General features: G+C 38.6%; 1 protein-coding gene and 1 long non-coding RNA gene across 8 annotated transcripts in view; one reads left to right on the forward strand and one right to left on the reverse strand.

The window, feature by feature from the left end:
* Window positions 1-12,098, forward strand: part of SEMA3D (semaphorin 3D) — a 140,373-nt gene that overhangs the window by 12,662 nt on the left and 115,613 nt on the right. Inside the window, exon 1 of one of the 5 annotated variants that reach the window (XM_080355966.1) lies at window positions 330-384. The exons of the other annotated variants lie outside the window; for them this stretch is intronic. The gene's annotated coding sequence lies outside the window, so the exon portion shown is untranslated. Of the gene's footprint in view, window positions 1-329; window positions 385-12,098 lie in introns of those variants that run through there. 5 annotated transcript variants of the gene reach the window in all.
* LOC308047486 overlaps window positions 3,289-12,098 on the reverse strand; it is a 49,707-nt gene continuing 40,897 nt past the window's right edge. For all 3 annotated transcript variants that reach the window (XR_013923024.1, XR_013923025.1, XR_013923026.1), the window contains one exon: window positions 3,289-3,371. This is a non-coding gene — a long non-coding RNA (uncharacterized lncRNA). The remainder of the gene's footprint in view (window positions 3,372-12,098) is intronic.

Below are 12,098 nucleotides of genomic sequence, written 5' to 3' on the forward strand. Positions count from 1 at the left end.
AGCGTGCAGCGTGGTATCTTTTTTGAGGGTGCCAGAGCCCTGGAACAGGCTGCCCAGAGAGACTGTGGAGTGTCCTTCTCTGGAGACACTCAAACTTGCCTGGACACATTCCTGTGTGATCTGCTCTGGTGAACCTGCTTTAGCAGGTGGTTTGGACTGGATGATCTCCAGAGCTTCCTTCCAACCCCAACCATTCTGTTATTCTGTGATTTTACACAGTAACTCTCTCCATAACCAGTCACGTTTTATATGTCCTTAGTTTGCTTTCAAAGTGAAGCAAGCTGCTTTCTAATTAAAAACTAATGCACACTTTTACGTCATGAGATCGCAGAGCAGTCAGTATGCTGCTAATTCACATCTTGCTGTGTGTGGACTCTTATGTTGGTAAGTCTTAATTATTTCAATTTTAAAGTCTTGGTCTGTTGTTTCCATACATGCATCAGACAATATTAGTGTGCTGTACTGTGATATAGATTGCTCAGATGCTACAAAACAGAGTAGGACTCTGTGCTAATTGAAGCAAATACAGTATTCTCACTGATTTTAGTGAAAGATCCAACTTCGTGATGATGTTCCTGTGTTTATTTGTACCACAGTAACACCTAAAAATTCAACCTGGAATTTTGGCCTCATTGTGCTATTACTGATAAGTTAACATCTAAAAAGAGCTTAGAGAACAGCAATAAATGTGAGAAGGAAAGCTTTAAGTCAGGTTTGATTTATGAAGAGAAATTAAAGGATTTGATTGTGCATAGCTTGTTTGAGTGTGACAAAGAAGATGACATGACTGTAAATACTTCAAAAGTTAAATTCCAAAAACAGCAGAGGATTTGCTTAATGTTAAGGACATTCCAAAGGTTAGGACAGCAGCTCAGGAGACCTGAGGTTAATTCCATGACATATATCCTCAGGCAAGTCATTTCTGCTTAGATCCCAGCAAATTCCTAAAGGCACCCAACTGCCACTTCTTTGTCTACATCACTGAGTGTTAGTCAGCCGAGAATGCAAACCACTTAATTTAGACAATTAACTTGCTAAATACCTTTGCAGGTCTGGATCTTGGACTTTACCTGTGTCAGCTGTATAAGTTTGGAAGTGTGTAAAACCTACATTTTGTCATATAAAGAGTGTGAAAATAATAGATTTGGAAAGTATGGATGTTCAGATGTTGTAACACTGGGAGCCATGCGAGTATCCTGAGTAGAAAAGCTAATTAAGATAGGATTTATTTCACTTGCCTTTAGTGTAAGGTGGTTACCTAGTCTTCATCAGTTTTCAGCACAAAAGATGAGGTTCTCCAAAGGGCAATGCACCCTATTAGGTGAGAGTATCTCTGAGTCAGGGAATGAATTCACTCCAGCGGTGCACGTCTCCACCCTCTCTGGAGGCAGAGGAGATGATGCCTGAATTTTAGCTGCTTGAAATTAAACAAGATGAATGTTATCTTAAGAATAAAAGGATCAAATCAAATCGATTCAGCTTGATTTAAAGGGAAAAAATGTCTTCAATGACTGTATTTGCTGAAATGCTCTTTTAAAAACACTACATAAAACCACCTCAAAGAACTTGCATTTTCCTCCTGTTATTTCTCACAAAGTGTTCAGGAAGTCTTTTATTAAAAGCTAACTGCATGATAAAGCTCCCATTTATCTTTCTATGAAGCAGTCCTGTGCAGACTAGCAACATCCAAAAGTGCTATGGTCCATGTAGTACCACAGAACACTGTATGCAGTAAGGCCTACATGTCCCAAGTTACCTAACACTACATTTGAAAAGCTAGGTCTTCAAACCTAAATGAGAGCTGAGCTCTTTTGAATCTACTCCTAATATCTCTTTCTTTATTACATCAGCCTTGTGCTAGTTGAAAATACTGTGTTACCTCTAGGTGGTAGCTACCTCCTCAAAAATGACTGATCCTCAGAGAAAATACCATTATGGGGACTGTGAGTTTAAAGAAAAACAAATTACATAGGAAAACGAAAGTTATTCAGAGAAGAGCCACAAAAATTCTGGGAGCTTCTATTAGAGCTTCTGGAGGTCCATGTGCAAAGCAGCTGTAGGATGCTGGGGATCTGAGAAAAAGCTGAGCAATAGAAACTAATAAGGAGGACCAAGATGACCTATCTGAGGCCCCTGCTAACCCATGCAATTGCACAAGTTCACATTTCAAAGAAAGATGAGTTTAATTAGTTTATCCTGCTGTAGGCGTGACTCAGTGAATCCTCCCCTGTATTACTGCATTCGTTACCCTGCAGGACAGCAATGTCTCTTTGTGACTAGTTTACTCTTTTTGGTTTGTACTCTTCAAAGGAAAGGCCTGCTTTTAGGCTTTGTCCCTCTTGTTTTGGTAGCTCCCATCTCCAGCCTCACCAGAACTCATCTTCACACAGCTGGACTCTTATTTCCTTCACAACAGCTTGTCACTTGCTTACTTTACTGTCTCTGCAGGGAAGGGCAGAGATGCTTTGCTATTCAGCCCTCTGTCTTCTGTCTCATCTATTGATGAAGAGACAGGGATGAATGAGCAATCATTCACTTCAGGGACAGGGACCTGGTGTCGGAGAGCCTGTGGCTACATACCATACCAGACTAGATTTACGCTTGGGAATGTCTAAAATATGCTGAATTCAGAATAGTAAAATGTGTTTGTAGGAGTTTACATTTATTGCTTTTTCTCAGCCTGGGAGACCCAACAGTTATCGCTTTGGGAAATCAGAACGGAATTGTCCTAAGAAGTTAGAGGAGGATTTAGGGTTTGCACAGGGAACCTAAACATGGTGGGGATCTCATCTGGGTGTGGAATAATCCTGACTCAGATCAGGACATGAATAAGAACTACCAAATTGAGTGTAATTTGGGTCACAAGGCTATGAGCTTAAAAGCCCATCTTCAACCTGAGTGAGATTTAGCCCACGAGTTACATGGGAGATGCACCTACCTCTGGTTCACCAGAGAGCCTGGACTTGAACTAAGCACTGTATTACTGGACACTGTAAGGACTCCTGGCTGCTCTTGCTGCAGAAGTGCAGATGCCCAAGGCACTTATGTTCTGCACTGCCAATATGTAAGGAAATAAAGGTGGAGTTTATGTAAACTGCACTGAGAACAGCTTCTTGCTGGGCTCCCTTAACACCCCCAAGTCTTAATCATTCCCATGTGTGACCCAAAACCTGTGAATTCACATAATCTGCTTTGAGCCTTATCTCAGGGGCTCTGAATCATTCTCTTTAAGTACCTACCTCTTTCTCCTGATTTAGATCCTCGGAATCTCACCTATATGCCTGAAGTGGGCAGTGGAAGATACTTCCAAATGGCCATTTTTTCAGACACAGAGAGTTCAATTCTGTGTATGAGTGCTTGTCCACAGGTCACTGCACGTAAAATACAATACAGAGGACAGAGAGAAAGCAGACAACAGTGACAGGATCACCACACTGCCTATATATAGATAAGTAGCTGTTGTGCTCTGACTGTTACTGTTGTCAACAACCATCTCACTTTTTGCTCTCTCTGATTGTTTTAACCATCTGGTGTCATTCATTATACTTAGACAATATGCTGCAAGCAGGAGAGGTTTTTGTACTCCTTCATAGTATGTGCAGCAGTATGGGGTCCTGCCCCTAACTGGGGCCTCTAGGCACTATCCCAGTATAAATAATATATAAAAATAGATCAACAGTGTAGCATCCATCAAGAAAACCATACAGAGACCTAAGCAGTGCTTTAGTATTGAATTGCTCTACTGTCTAATGCGGGGTTCATGTAATAGCTTACTGTAGTTTTCTGAATTAGAGGACAGATCATACAAAGTCTTATATCTATGGGCAATATGCAGGGAGCTTAGGGGAAATCTATAATTACTAAAATTGGGAAGTGTGCCAAAGATGATTTACAAGTATGGGGAAAAATGCATCTTTTGTCATCTTCAGGACTTTATCAAGTTTGTTTTGGAAGCTTTCCAAGATTAATAGAAAAAAAGCTAGCCAAAAATTGTGAAGTGAACCAATCAGACCATATTTCAGTTTCAGCAATAGCTGCAGCAGCCCAAGGGTTTGCCTCAGCTTCCTCTCTCTTGACACAGTACTGTTTGTTTGTGTAGCACCAGGTAGGATCACATTAAGTGAAACAATCTGAGCGGCACAGACAGCTTTTGAGTTGTGCAAAGGCAATACACAACATAAATAGGTATTATTATTACCTGTATTACAAGCATTGTTGTAAAGTTAATCTGTACTGAGAGCCTTACTAGACGACACACTATGTACAAAGAACATTAGTTAAAACTCCTCTGGAAAAAAGTTAACAAGTATGTTAGAGAACAAAGACGTACCTCAGAAATGAGATATTACTATTCTCATTTAGATTGGAGTCATGAAGGTGTAGGGATTTGCTCTTGTAGACAGTTGTTCCTTGAAATCAATTTGATGGGAATGCTAAAGCAAGTTTTGGAAGGTGGAAATCAACATGTCCATGGCCACATCATTAAAAATATTTAGTTGACTTAGGCTGAACTGCTTTGAGGCAGTGAGTTGGCGTGAATCTCTTAACTGTCAACACAGAAGCCTGTTTCAGTGCCAGAAGGTTTGGTCAAATAACCTCTCTGCTGCTTTTTTTTTTCTCTCCCCTTCATCTTTGAAAAACATACTGTTGTAAACTTGCAGCAGAGGTAACATCTCCAGTCTCTGCTGCTGAACCAGAATGTGTTTGTGTGCTTGTGGACCAGGATGGACTTCCACGTAGGTGACTGGTGGCTGCTGGAGCAAATTTCCCCTGTTGTTCACTGATGGTGCTGCAGGAATGTATGGTATTTAGTATAGGAAAAACACATAGTATTTCATGTAAGACCATCACTGCCATGGCTGTTGAGAACCTAGGTAGCTGTTTGTTGAAGGGACTATGACAGCTTGTTGGGTGCTTTTATGTCACATCACAAATGACATTAAGAAGTAAATCAAAGAGAATATGATTGAGGACAGTAAGACATTACCCTTAACTTCAAAGAGCTGGATTTGGCCTATTAAATCCAAAATATACACATGCAGGAAAACAAAGACAAACCTTCTTATTTATCTGTTTTCAATAGCATCTGTGTTAGACTTTTATGGTTTAGTTGGAGTCATGGTGGCCCTTTTCCTGACCAGGCTGGAAGAGGGAGACTTCTCTGTGACATCAAATGATTTATTTTTGTAAACTTTTTGGACATTGAGCATGCCTGTAAGTGTAAGTGCATCCCCTGTGTAAGTGCTGAGAACTGTGCAAGTCAGACTCTTGATTCTTTCTATATCAGACAAACTGGTGGCTGATTTCAGAGTTTCTTCTTACTAAACAAAGTCTTTCAGTTCTGCAGTTCTAAGGGTCCTTGGTTTCCACAGAACCAAATAAACCCATGAAAAGAAAAAGGTTTCTTTCATTGCTCTCAGGAAGAGTTAGGCAAATAACAAGCAGCGAGAGAAGAGGTAAGCAGTTGTGCCATCTCCATTCATATCATTCACACTCACATGTTGGAAAAGTATTCCCCGCTCAAGAATGGGCTCATAATTAAAAGAGAAACATCCCCAAGGCTTTTGGAATAGGAAAAAGAAAAGAAGCTGCAGAAGCTCAACTCTCATGAGTTGTTAAAACAAAACAAACAGCTGGATAGCAAAAGGCTGTTCTCTGCTGTAAAACATTTCCTGACACTCTTTTTTCAAAGATCCATGCTGTTTATTTAATTGTTTTAGTTTTTCTTTCTCATGAATTGATTTGATTAAAAAAAAACCAGACATCTCATCTTCTGAATATTACAAGAGGATGCTAGCAATAATTTTGCTAGTTTCTTAAGTGTGATCAGTTTTCATTCCCTTCTGAGCATGTGGTGGAAGAGAGCAAGGGATTCATCACATATCCTTCTTTGTCTGCAACACTAGCATCTTAGAAGTTTATTTTCCATTTCCACTCTCATTTCACCATGAGCCTTCTGTCCTCAGTCCTGCAGATCCTTTTCCAGCAAGTACACCAGCACACTGAATTTAAGGTGTTTAAAGTAAATCAGCCAATATGATTGCAGCTGAGGGTGACTCCATGAACAGGTGCTCTGGGAGAAGGGAAGAAGTGGTGACATGTGGCACGAGGGCCATGACAAGTATCAGAGGTCAGTAATGCCTCCCTGTCACAGCATTGCCTGCATGGTTTATATCACCTCACTTTCTTTTTGAGGTCCATATCTCATGGAAAGTGAATTAAGAACATCCATGGAGAAGTCAGTGAACTTCTGCTCTAAAAGCATGTCTCTGAGCTGGACTTTGTAGGAGGGCAGTTGCGTGCACTGCAGTTAATATCAGCCATTTGCTGTTTCTTTCCAAGTTTGTCAAAACTTTTCTGAAAACAGAGTTTCAGTAATCATAAAAGAGAAAGAAAAAAGAACAGCTGGTGTTACAGCTTGGCAGGACCTTTTTTAAAATCAGAAGAGTTAAATTTCAAACATTTCACCTGTAATTTATCTGCCCATACCCTCACAATACCTTGGACCCCTTTCCGCTTTGAATTTCTACCTGATGGTCACGTTAGCCTGATTTGGACATCTGTATTTACATTGTGGAATATTTTGCATGGCTTTGCCACGTCTTGTATTTTCCATAGAAATTACACAATGAAAGGCAGTATTTTTTAAGTGCCAAAACTTGATGGGATGCTTTGCTGGCTCTGTCACTGACTGCCTATCTCACTTGGCTGATGACATTAGTGGCACATTTCCCTTGTGGGTGCAGGGACTCTCAAGCAGACCGCAGGACAGACACATGGGTCACATCTGTATTTGCAAGTTAAACAAGGCTAAAAGATGTTATTGACCTGCAATAGCCCATGATGTTTATTAGTGTGCTCACTGGGCTGTTTTTTTGCCGTCGTCAACTAAGACATTTCCAAACTCCCCTATCATAAGCTGAGGGGGTGTGGAGGGCTCCCAGGAAGCAATATGGATGGAAATATTGGGTTTTAAAGGAATAGAGGTTTAGCTGAGTGGACAGAAACTGTGCCAGGCTACTCTGTCTGAGGATCTGCCACATTTTATTTATTGATTACAGACTTAGGTTTGGGGTCTGGAAGCTCAAGTCAGAGCTGCACTGGGGGTGACTGTACTATATTCCTGTAACTGCACAGGCTTTTCCTCCACCCATCTTTTGTTTGTTTTGTCTTCTTAGATGTAAGCTTGTCAGGAAAGGTCTTGACACTTGCTCTTTATTTGTAGAGTATTTAGTACCATGTGGCCCTGACCTGCATGTGTTTCAAAGCAAATTGAAAGTTCCAAGTTAAATCTGCTCTTGCCTTCTTGCTCACAGCTTCTTATGTTTTCCCTAACTATAACTGTACCATTAAGGAGGGAACAAAGGATAGATACTTAAGAACTGTAAAACCTGCTTCACTTCAGCCCTGACTATTTAATTTTGTAGGTTTGTGTCAGACTCTTAAGGTTAAAAATGTTTCTTTTCTTGTCTTGGCTTGAAGAGCAAATGGAATGTTTCAAAGGAAAAAAAAAAAAAGAAAAAAAAAAGAAAAAAGAGTCCATACAGCGCAGGCCAGAGTGATGCAGCCTTGCCTGTTTTTCTTGATTTGAAACACTTTATTAGCTGGAGCACAATATGGCTTGGCTGTCTCAGTTTCTATCCCATTTTTAGATAGAAAGTTGCACATGGAACAGGCACAGGAGCAACCATTTGCTCATGAACAGGCAAAAGTTTGCCCATTTTCTTTGCAACATAACATTTTTCCTTGGTTAGAATTTTCTTCATCCCTTCCTCCTCCATGAACACCCCCAAAACTGCAAAGTAAATAATTTTGGCTTACAATGAGCAAAGCTCTGAGATGATAATGAGAAGCAGTGAATAAACTCTCCAAGTCTTACATGTTACAGACTTGAACTCTGCTGAAGGGGCCATATGCAGCAAGGTCAGGAATGTGATGAAGTATAAGTTTGGAAGGAGAATCTGCTGGAACGATAGTATAACCCACTGAGTGATAAGTGCTGACAGACTGGCACTCTGACGTTTGAAGTGCTTTCCCTTGCAGCAGAAGCATGTCTCTGATCCTGTTGTGTTATGGCCAGACTTGGTCTGTTTTGAAAGCCTATACTTTCTTCACATGGAGCCTCAGAAAGATTCAGGCTGAATGTATTCAACAGACCCCTGAATTTTGGGCCACAGTTAAAGATACATTTTAAAGATTTTATATGACCTTCCCAAAAGCCATTTGTAACAATAATCATAAACACGTGTCAGTACATTTACATTATTATTATTACTATTATGTGTTCACATTAATTTTTTTCTAATACTTCACCATTAAGTTACTGTGCTTAGCGTACTAGGTCATAGAGAATAAAAGCATTAAGTTTTGATTTCAAGAGAATGATAAAACAATAACACTGGGGAAGTTCAGTCATCTTCTAGTGCATAACAAATTGGGACCATTATTCAAGCTGTCCAGGCAGACTCTTGAGCGGTTCCTGTTCTTCTCTGTTTCTTTCCTGTGGGTTTAGCTTGTGAGTGCTCCCAGCATGGCCACACAGGGAGAGAAACTGAAATATGTGAGACCCAGAGTGAGAAGTGGAAGATTAAGTGAAACGTCCTGGGACCTTCTAGGAGAAAGCTAGTCTGCTCTTTACCCAAACCTCAATGACAGAAATAGTGTCAGAAGCTAGTCAAGGATGGCTTGACTAATATGGGATATTAAGAAACAGTAGCTACATGTTTTCAGTTCCTTGAATCAGTTTACTTCAGTTACATTTGGAAATTTATATATTAAAAAAGAAAATAATTAAAAATTTTGTGAGTAAAAACCTTAGGAGAGGGAAAAACAGCTTTTTTGCTTTAAAAAAAAAATTTGTTTGTTTGTTTGCCTTTACATTTAGTTTCTAGTCTAGGACTGGGAGAAGTTACACGTCTCATTTTCTGTATCTCCAGGACAGCAATATTCTATCACATTTTCATAAAATTTCTGGCACCTGACATCGCAATTCTATAATTTAGTCTGGTTCTCTGACAACCACTGATCAGAACATTTCACTGATTTGGAAGACAAGAGGAGACAGGGATACAACCCTTATTGGTACATCAGGCCTCTTTATCTACTTGAATACAGAGGGTATATCTTCACAGACAGTAGAAGAAAATACTGTTTTCATTTTGGTTAAGAATAATAAAACACTAACAGACATGTAGATATGTCAGTTTTCAGTGATTTGCAGCCATGTTTCCCTCCACTGGAAACAATGAGAAATAACTTGCAAGTGCTTTCACTATCAGCATCCCAAAGGATAACTGTCTATGCTTTCATTCCTTCCCACCCTCTAATGTATATGCATTAGGCTGCATTTTTTAGCTATGCAATCAGAAAGCATGTGTTCCTCAGGACCTCTGGGTCATTCCTACAGAGGGTGGATACTGAATGAGAAAGACACCAAGGAAGTAGCAATGTTGTCTTGTTATTTTTAAATGAGCTTAGTAAAACATTGCATTTATTTTCCCTCAGCTTCATGGTCGTACTGTGAGAGGCAGGATCACATTTGCCATCACATCCCAGCTGCAGCACTGACATTTGTAACTTTTCAGTTCTTGGCCTTATAATCTGCTCATTTAATTTATCATGGAATCCCTTTTGTGTAGCATGACATTTTCTTTCATTTCCCCCCAAGTGAGTATACTACCACAATAAGGACATGTGCAACTAACATCACTAAGAGACTTTTCCTTTTTAGCAGCAGGAGAATAAAAGCTTGTTGCACAGTCATGACAGAGATTCATACCTTTATCTGCTAAAACCCAGGACCATGCTCAGACATGTCAGAGTTTTGCAATGGTTCAGAAAATGATACTCAGTGAAAGGTGTTGTGTAGGGAATAACTATACATAGGTCTGGAATTGGAGCAACAAAAGTAATTGTTCTAGGAATGTTTTTTGTTGGTTTTGGAAGCATTTATTTGGTCTGGCTATAGTAAAACAGATAAACAAGTAATAGCATAGACCTGCATTTTTTCCTCCCATGTAGGATCTGATACGTAACTAGAGTCCTCAGAAAGTGCTGAGCAGCTGAGGTTGGTAGTTTTGTTTTCTGGTGGATATTGTTTCTCTCTGTTGGTTATGCATGCATCTTGCAGTGACCAAGCGTCCAGCTTCTATTTTTCTGATACTTAAACTGAAGGGAGGTGAGTCTGAACCTTAGAGATATTATCAAATATTTTTACATTAAATTTATTAAAGTCAAGATCTACTGTCATTCAAATCATCTGAATGAATGTGCTCACTAATTATTCTGTCAAAACAATTCAGAACTGGAATGAAGATGATAAATTTCTGTATTAGTGAACACAAGTATCACCAATATTATAGGGCCATGATGGTCATGATCTTTTTCTACCTAATTAGTGCAACTTCAGTGAAGTCGGTGGACACATGTCAGTGTTCCCATACTGATTAGGCTCCATAGTGGAGACATTTTTTTGTAAGTCTGTGTTATAAATCTCTGTTACTTTCACTAAAAATGTTAAGACATCTAGTAAAATACAAGGTAGGTAGTTGCTGGGAAAAATAATGTAGTAGAAAAATGAGAATGAGTTATTAGATAATTATTATTTGCAACTGTAAGCTTTTCTAAAGTATTGATCATCATGATTTAGGCAAAAAAAAATTGCATTTTCATGTTATGTTTAGAAATTGCATGATCTCAAGGGATTTGAAAACCTTTAAAGACATTGAACACAGGTAATGATATTACCAGGGGTAGTAGTATTCTTATCAATTTATGTATTTGATCTAAGTAGAAGAATATCTCCTTAGGAAAATCAACTTAACATTCATTCTTAATGTTATTTGTGGATTTCAGAACATAGAATTTTCTGTATTTATTTCTCTAAATTAAATTCAGTATAAAGCTTTCGTGTTTACTCCAGCAACTCATTTGCTAAGGAGAACCAATTTACCTGATACACACCTCGTGTTATGGGACAACTTTATGCCTTTCTAGAGATACAGTTCATCTTAGTGAAAAAAGAATTAGGCTGTCAGTATGCAATTGTTTAAAATAAGCTCCATGCTTCACCAATGTGGTGGGTAAGATCATGACACAGTTTATGGATCTACACAGGATTTTAGAAGGAATTAATAGGGATTCCTATGGGGCTTAACCCTGTTGACAGTGCTATTGACATAACTCATCTTCTTCTTTGTTAACATGATGGAAATCTAAAATCCAGCCTTACTAAATAGCCTCATAGAGTTGTAGGAGGGTTACAACTTTTTTCATCCTTTTTTCTTCTTTTTTTTAAATTTAATTTTTATTTATTAACAAACACATTTTCTTATTCAGAGAATTTTCTGTGGACAGAAATGAACCATCTTTTTGATGTATCATGTGTGCCGAAGACATATTTCAAACTGAAGATTCTGTAATATCTTTCCTACTTTTTCTTGGTTGAGAGAATGAAAAGAAAAAAATATGGGATTAATTCTGTTTTTCATTAAGATGCTTGTGCTGTGACAATTGATACAACAATTATAGAATGCTCTGTAGGAATTGAAAACTATAGTGCAGAGAAGGAGATATTGGTTTGCACTCTGACTCTTGTTTTATAGTTCAGATTTTCTCACTATTGCACAGCACAAATTTAGTACACAGTTCAAAAAACAAATGAACTCCTAATCGATGGCACTGCTTGTGTTTTTCTATTCTTGTGAGCGCTTCTGAACTATCACTTTGTATGAGCATCATTTTGTAACCAATTTTGCGCCTCTGTAATTGTGCACTATTTTGCTGACATTTTTCGTTTTACACCAAAAAAGAATTCCAACCCTGCATTAAAAAAAAATAATAATAATAAAAAAAATTACATTTCAGATTACATTGGCTTACTGTATTGAATGTGTTCCCAGAGACGTGTCCCAGAATCTATTTTTTTTTGTTGCAGTGATAGTTTATAATTAAACTTCTTGTTCCCTGGAGGGCCTTTGTTTTGGCTTTCTAAGAGTAAAAATGCAATGTGATAGATATGTCTTTGGTTTTTTTCACCTCAGATGAATGGAACAAATGTCCAGATTTGCCTTAATTACTGCCAACATCTAATCTTTAAA

Source organism: Nesoenas mayeri, assembly GCF_963082525.1.
Source record: "Nesoenas mayeri genome assembly, chromosome: 1".
In the NCBI taxonomy this organism is placed as follows: domain Eukaryota; kingdom Metazoa; phylum Chordata; class Aves; order Columbiformes; family Columbidae; genus Nesoenas; species Nesoenas mayeri.